Below are 8,188 nucleotides of genomic sequence, written 5' to 3'. Positions count from 1 at the left end.
TACCCACAAGGAATTGGTACCAGCATGACCACCCTGATATTACTGATAGCATAGTCTCACACAAATTTGTATAGACTCTATGTATCCTTCCCTATATTTTAATCATCTTTATTTATAATACCTAACAAAATTCAAATGCTATGTTGATAGCTGTTATACTGTATAAAGGAAATAGAAATGAGAAAAATATACTTACTACAGATTCTTTTTTTCCAATTGCTTTGTATCTACAGTTGGTTGAATCTGAGGATTTAAAACCCATAGATATGGCAGCCACCTGTATCTTATTTTCAATTTGCTGCCGGGTGGTACTTTTGTGTAACAAGATAAACGCAAGATAGACTGAGGGGAAAAAAGACATATGAAATAAAAGGCTATCTTTTTAATGATTAGACTCAAAAGGTTTTGTTGTTGCTAAGTTTTTACATGCTTGCCTTCCATTATTGTCCTTTTCCAGGGAGGATGGTAACCATTTATAGGCTGTTTCTATTCTAATCTGGTCACAGGTTGAATACTCTAGAACTACAAAATCTTCAATAAGCCACTGAGCTCTTGATGCCTCCATCTCCAAGACTTTGCAAGATACTGAGAGAAAAATATAATAAAGTACATGAAGAGCCTACCCCCAGAAAGGGAAATTAGCAATATGATTGTAGTAGTCAATTCCAGTGTCAGATTGTTCTGTGTAGGGTGTATCTGTTGAGTTGTCAGTACCTGAAATCAGTCAAGTGTTTCCTAATGCTTTACAGCAGGAAATGAAGAGCTTCACTGACAGGCTGTGGCTTGTATCCCAACAACCAAGCAATCCACGGGTTGCTAAGATCACACTCCTCGAGTAAGGCATCCAGCCATGCACTTCCTCTACTTGCATTGTCCCTTCTGTACCCTGCCTAAATGAATTCAGCAAGACTGGTACTTGAGAAGGGGTTAGGAGGAAATCAAGGGGGAAGATAACTCCTTATTGCAGCCCTCAGTGCCCCCCAGAGGGTCACTGTCTCCTCAGCATGTGGAACTCCATACAGACATCCTCAGCAATGCTTTAAGACTCCACTGCAAGTATGGGTTCTGTCAATGCTGGTTTTAAGTGACCTACTTTGGCTTCACCTTCTCTTTTGCCTCTACTCTGTCAAACAAGAAAGAAGACACAGCTGGGGAATGGAGGCTCATACCTATGATCCTCAGTCAGCTGACATCTAAGGATCATGGCTTGAAGCCATCCTAGGCAGAAAAGTCCACGAGATTTATATTTCCAGCTCATCACCAAAAAGCCAGAAATGGAGCTGTGGTCCCAGTGGTGCAGCACCAACCTTGAGCAAAAAAAACAAAGGGACAGGATACAGACGCTAAGCTCAAGCCCATGCATGAAAACTCACACACACACCACCACCACCACCACCACCAACAGCACCCGCCCCCACCCCCATGCTTAGGGATAGTCTAGAAGTCAGCCAAGCATTAAAATTTCAGACTTTTGTTCTTTACTCTTTCTGGAGCAGAAGCTTTTCGAGGGCAAGCCTCTACTCATTGGCAAACGCGCGAATCACCTGGCACATAGTGGTGCTCCCTAATTCACCGATTGGCTGAACAGTAAGCAAAAGTAGCTCTTCAATCCACCCAACCCCGAATCCATCCAGAAAAGAACAACCAAATCCAATTAATTAATTGCACCCAATTCTGCCAAGTTCTGAGCATTGGACAGAGAAATTCTATGGGATAGGAGAGGGGGAGGAGAGAAGTTCGGGATGAGCCGGTGGATGGACATAGTACTCCAAATGTAACTATCTGTTCATACCTTCTTTTCTGGAAAACACCCCCCCCCCCCCAGCCTCAGGGCCCTTTAAATGTGACTGTGACTGTTTTCCTTTGAAGTTTCTGGAGCACAGCCTAACTTTTTTGTAGGGGTTTGGCAGCGCTCTTCTTCGCAGCCCATGGGGCCGGCAAGGCGTTCGCACGCGAAGAGAACTTGAGGGGAGTCAGAGCGGCCCGGGTTCTGGCGACGGCCCGAGTGAGGACTCAAGAATCCTTGAGCCCCCAAGTCCTCCGAAAACTCGGGGAGTAGGAGGGCGAGGATGACCTAGCGTAGATCGGGGTTCTCACACCGTCCCAAGTTGCACGAGCCCCGGGGTCTGGGTGCGGTGCCTCCCCTCTCCGCACCTCCCGGGGTCCTGAGCAGGCTCTGCCGGCCTCAGCTTGAAAGCCCAACGCTCCAGGCCACCAGGAGGAAGAGGAGAGAAGGAGGCGGGCCGCCCCGCCCGCCCGTCGGGCCTCAAGCCCCGCCCACCGGACTATAGGCCCCGCCCACAAGCAATCCACTCCGCCCACCCGAGCAGGCGGAGCCCGCGCCCGAGGAACTGGAGGAGGAGAGGTCGGAACCGTCTCCAGGAGCCCTTAGAGACCGAGTCCCGGCAGTGGCGGTGGCGGTGGCGGCGACGGGCCAGCGCACTGGCAGGCGAGTGAGCGGCTGGTGCCGGGGAGTCGGTCCCCGCAGGGAACTGGGGCGCAGCGCGGGGCAGTGGCCCCTCCGAGTCCCGGGAGCTGAGGAGGGAGATGGAGGGGGGAGCGGAGGAAGGAAGGAAGGAAGGAGGGAGGGAAGGAGGGAAGAGTGTCCTGGAGGGCGGGGACTGGTCTGGGCACCGGGCGCTGGAGAGCCGGGTGGAGTTGAGAGGGCCGGGGACGCCAAAGCAGGGACGGAGTTCGCGCCCTCGACGGGCGTCGGCCCGGGAACTCGGAAAGCTGGGATCTACCGGACCCGGGTCCGGGCCGCGGCGGCGGGCGGAGCAGGGCGGGGGAAAGGCCCCTACGTGCCCGACCGCTTCCTCCGGAGCCCGCGCGCCTCGTGGCCCTCGGGGCTCGCCGCGGGCTTCACCTCGGTGCCTGACTTCCGAGGAGGCTGGCGTCTGAGGGGGGCACAAGCGCGCCACGCCCCTTTCCCGACTTTCTTCCTCTCCTCTCTCTGGGTTGGAGGGCGGGGCTCAGCCTCTGTACCCCTTCGGAGCTTGGGGTGGGGGTCAAAATAGCGGTTCGCTTGAGTGAAGCCCAGTGACAGCTCCCACAGGGATCCAGGGACCCACAGCCTCAGCTCTGCCCTCTTTGGGGACTATTTGCAGGTGAGAAGGGGGAGGAGGTCAAGGTTCAGGCTTTAAGCTCTGCGTGACTTTTTTTTTTTTTTTTTTTTAAGATAGTATTGCCTGGAAGTTGATTCCGTGTTAGCGGGTGACGGCTTTTCATTTTAATTAGAATATATCAGTTAGAGCTAATAAAAAACAAAAACTCCGTCACCAGCGTCTCCGGACCCTCGCGGATCGCCTGACTTAAGTATCTAGTGAACTTGGCTTCAGCCATTCGTAACTTCTAAAAAGGGAGCCGGATTCTCATCGAGCTCCCGAGGTGGAAGTTTTGTAAAGGATGTCAGGAGGCCTGGCACCCGGGGGTCGCCCTGTGCCGGCTGGCTATCTTACAAACAAGGCGCTGGCAGGAAAGAGCCCAACACGGGGCGCTGTGAGGGAGGTCCCTGCGCCCAGGTGCCAGGGGACCTTTAATGGCTGCTCCGAGTGGGAAAAAACTGGGAATGTCTCAGACCTTGTGCACTTGAACAAACTTCACATGATCAACTTCCTTCCCATCAGTTATTTCCTTTCGCCCTGCTGTCTTTGCGGACACTGTTTATATTTCCTGGGGCGGTTGTAGCTTCCCTTGAATAGATTGTCTATAATGAATCTTTTTGGATGTTGTCAGAGGCAGGGTCTGTGTCTGTGTATTCTCTGTTTTAAAAAAGCAGAGGCTTGGCTTTGCTTTTAAAGGGATAGTCACCGCTTGCACCATTGCTGGTGCTGCTTGGTTGTGGATGTAAATCATCCCAGGATCCGGGCCCTTCCATCTCCCCTCCCAAGGGAAACCAAAAGGCAGGAAGGATTGCATTTTAATATTGCCAAAGAATTCAAGCCAGGAGCTAGTTTACTTGTTTTGTTTTAGCAAGCCCCTTTCCCAATACACAAACATGTAATTCACACACTTTTTTTTTTCTTAATCAAACGTGGAGACTTAAATGATAGAAGGTTTTCAGATCCAGTTTTGGCCCCTTGGCCTTTAACTAGCACCATAAAGCCCTGGTTTAAGTCCAATAAATGCTCAACAGTTTAGGTACTGTGTTGTTAATTCTTATAAACTATGCAGCTTGGCTGTAGCCCTAGTAATTTATTACATCTGGAAACCCAGTGGATAGAAATACATAAAAATGTAAACCTGTGTTTCCTAAGAGACAGAAAACTGATGTGAAATCTGTGTAGAAAGGCCCAGTCTTGAGAGCTTAGCTCTCTTTAACAATTATGTTTGTGGTGTTGGGTTTCTGTTGTCACTTGCTAGAGAAGGAGTTGTTGGTCAAGTTATGAGAGCAAAGGGCTTGTTAGTCAAAAACCTTGAGGAAATGGTTGCCTAATGCCAGATTGATTTTGTTTTTGTTTTGTTGTTGTTAAATACATCCTTCTAGCAGGAACAAAATAAAATAAAATTTTGAATTAGGTCACTTACTGTGCAAGACTGTAATTAGGTGGGTTTAGCTGTTTCTTTGCTTTTTGTTATAAGCCTATCCTAGGAAGGTAAATTCTGGAAGTAAATTTTCCTGAGCCCTAACTGGGAAGCAGGTTAACAATGGTTTGGGTTAGAATTTGATGTAAGACACACATGGATGAGAAAACTGGTTATTTAACCTCTATCAGTCTGATTCATTAAACAAGGGTAATAGTGGTTTCTACTTTTAATGTAAGGATATGAAAGAGCCTTTGGAAATGCTTAAGCTGAAACTACGCTACAGTAAATGTCTAAATTATTATTTTATTTATTTGGTTTCCTCAGTCAGTAAGCTATTGGATAAATGGTAAGATGGCAGTTTGAACTTTCTGGAGAGGCTGGATAGAGAACATTTAAATTTCAAAGAAGTTACCTCAGATTTTGTGTGTGAATATTTATGTGTAAGTGGGTACATTGTGTTTCATCCACAATATATGAACCATCATGATTGAAGGATTAACTTTAACATATTTTTAGTAACAACAATTGCATAGTCATTTTGAAGGCCCATCAGAAACATTACATTAATTGTCTTTTAGCTTTTAAAATGATTTCTTTTTATTTCAAATAGTTGTGTATGCTAGAGGACATTAGACCAGGAACAGAAAAATCAGGATGATTTTTAATTAAAGTGTGAAAAAAAATTTGCTTTTTCTGTACTCATGTCCAAGGCCAACAGATAAGCCCTAAAAAGTGCTAGGACTGATTGTGGGTACTTGTTACTTGTTTTATTTTTAAACTTTTGTGAGAATAGATGTTCATTCAGTGGGGTAGGGGAGGGGTCTGGGGGGTGATCAACCTATTACATCACTGAATCCTTTGCTAAAAATCTGCAAAATTGTAAAAAAGAGAAAGCTTCCATCTTTAAAACAACCTCCTTTAAGCTTCTGTATAAATTTTCCCTTAATACATATGAGGTGCCTAGAACTGGAGATATCAAATCTTAGCTCACGCTAATCTTGTTAATTGTTCCATGGGGACTCAGAAATTGTGGTTCATAATAATTTTAAATAACTACAAAGAGTTCAGTGTTATGAATTGTTTCTGGCCTGTGACATTATACTCTGACACAGTGGAAGACTTGATGGAATAAATTATTGATTGCTTTTACTCCTAAAACATTGTAGCATAATGATGGATTCATGGTTGAGACGTCTGAATAAGTAGACTGGATAAACTACTTAATCTCTTTATGTTTCATTGAAGTGTGTGAGGAATGAATGAACTAATCTATTTAGAGCATCAATTTCAGTAAATAGTAAGTTATTGTTCCAAATGTTATATAATGAGCATATATTATTTTAATCACAGGAAAATAGCTATACAAAATTATTTTCCCCAAATCTAAAAAGACTCAATAATTTAAAAGTTCTTCCAAATAACTGGGGGCCAGTGGCTCACATCTGTAATTTAAGTTACTCAGAAGACTGAGATATGAGGATCACTGTTAAGCGTGCACAAGAAAATCCATGGGACCATTATCTTTAATTAACTACCACAAATAAAAATTAAAAAAGAGTGGAGCTGTGGCTTTAGCCCTGAGGTTTAGGTGGAGCTTTTTTAATCTTACTCACAAAAGCTCAAAAACAGTGCCCAGGCCCTGAGTTCAAGTCTCAGGTCAGGTACAAAAAAGAGTTCTATCAAATAGTACCTACAAACTAAGAGAATATATAGTAATTAGACAATGGTCTTGTCTTTTAAATGTGAAATGGATTGTGATACTAATTGAGTAAACTAGTTCTTCTAAATCTCTGGTCCATTTTCCTTTCTTAATAGAAACTTAAAAAAATCAGTAATATATGAAGTTTGTTATAAGTATGAGGAAGGCCCATATACAAGCTATAGTGCATTATAAAATTACCACTAGTTTAAAATTTTTAACATTGCATTTTTTACAAAATTATACAGCCTCTCCCCTATTTTCTTCTATTTCACACCAATGAGCATGTATTTATAATAAGTAATTCATTTGTATAATACTTACTGGTTTGTGGCTACATATAGTAGGAGTTCTGTCATTGTCTTGGAAAAAAAAACCAATATTCATGGACCAAACCTTTGCAGTAAAAGGGAGGCTGTGTCAGAAGCTTGGATGTTTTATCTTCGTAAGAGGTATTTGCAAAATCCACCAATAGGTAATAAGGATCTGCATATAGGCCAAGGTCACCAACCTTGTCACTTCCTAGGTTCAGATCTTCATTGATGATATGCATATGTATTCCACTTTATTCAATCTGTCAGACACGTGGATGTAACAGGAAGACCTGGATATATTTTGGTTAACAGGAAAGTTTCATGAATACAAAGTGACTGTAGGGCTGGGAATATGGCCTACTGGGAAAAAGCACTTGCGTTGTATACATGAAGCCCTGGGTTTGATTCTTCAGTACCACATATATAGAAAAAGCCAGAAGTGGCGCTGTGGCTCAAGTGGCAGAGTGCTAGCCTTGAGCAAAAAGAAGCCAAGGACAGTGCTCGGGCCCTGAGTCTAAGCCCCAGGACTGGCAAAAAAAAAAAAAAAAAGTGACTGTAGCACACTTAAGTGACTCTACTTACTGAGATGTATTATACCCCGGGCCCTTCCTAACCCCTTCTAACCCCTTTGTAGTCTTACTGAGTCTCTATAAGAACCCAGATTAGGAAGCTGACATTCCCTAATGATCTGAATTCAGTTCAAGGAGCAAGAATAGAATCAGGCCCAGAGTTGGGCTGCCTGCACATCTCATGCATTGTGTGTTTACTCTACCAAGTACCCCACTGAACATGCATCACACTCGAGGAGAGGGTAGAGAGGCCTTTATAGAGACAGCTTCATTGGAAAGCTGTCAGTCAAACCAAGAGAAACATGAACAGAGAATTCTTTCTACGAGATGAGTCACCAGAATTGAATTATGGGTGTCTCTTCATGGGTTCATCCCTCTTGTGCCCTTGTGGTCAGTGCCTCCAAAATAATTGTGTTACTCAGCAGGCCTGAAGTGAGTGCAAAGGCCAGTTCTTCAAAGACCTGTGAAGTGTCTCTCCCCTCCCTGGACACCTTGACAGTGTAGATGAGAGGATTGGCTTCCAAGTCCTCTTCCAGTCAGCTCATGCCAGCAGGTCCTGAGCTCCTACCTGTTCTCTCTCCAGACAGGAGTGAGCAGGCAACTTGGATTCAGAGTAGCGTGTGGAGGTGATTTGACTGAAGGTAACTTCTAACTGGATTATTCCATTAACTTCCAAGTCTCTCTTGAAAATCATTCTTCGTGTCACTTAATGTTTGGTTTATCATGTCAGGTTTTATTGGGTCTCGTAAAAGTGCTTAGCTGTGAGTGTCTGGTTGTCATCCTGGGACATAGAGGGTTTTTGTCTTCTTTTAATGGGTCTGCATTTCAGAAGATTATTATATAATGAAATCAGAGTGTTGCAAACTATTCAGACTTGATACTGTAGCTCTGCTGCAAGATTGGTTGTAAAAGGAAATGTTCTAGTTCTCTCGGAGTAAAACAGTTTCTAGAATTTTCTGCACCTGTCATTCACTGATTGCAAGTGGTTGAGTTGGGGGGTCTTCCTTATGGAATAGAATCCCATTCCCCTTTTAGGCAAGGGCATGTTATTGACATGGGGATCCCTTTGGTTGAGGAGG

At 44.4% G+C, this 8,188-nt stretch overlaps 1 protein-coding gene across 2 annotated transcripts in view; it reads left to right on the top strand.

Moving 5' to 3' along the window:
- The first annotated feature begins 2,329 nt into the window (after positions 1 to 2,329).
- Positions 2,330 to 8,188, top strand: part of Gng12 (G protein subunit gamma 12) — a 128,890-nt gene continuing 123,031 nt past the window's right edge. Inside the window, exon 1 of one of the 2 annotated variants that reach the window (XM_048351554.1) lies at positions 2,330 to 2,453. The gene's annotated coding sequence lies outside the window, so the exon portion shown is untranslated. The remainder of the gene's footprint in view (positions 2,454 to 8,188) is intronic. The other variant, XM_048351553.1, reaches the window with a different exon arrangement.

This window comes from Perognathus longimembris, chromosome 7 (genome assembly GCF_023159225.1).
Source record: "Perognathus longimembris pacificus isolate PPM17 chromosome 7, ASM2315922v1, whole genome shotgun sequence".
NCBI lineage: Eukaryota > Metazoa > Chordata > Mammalia > Rodentia > Heteromyidae > Perognathus > Perognathus longimembris.
The sequence above is the reverse complement of the archived record's forward strand: the minus strand, read 5'-3'. Positions and strand labels throughout refer to the sequence as shown.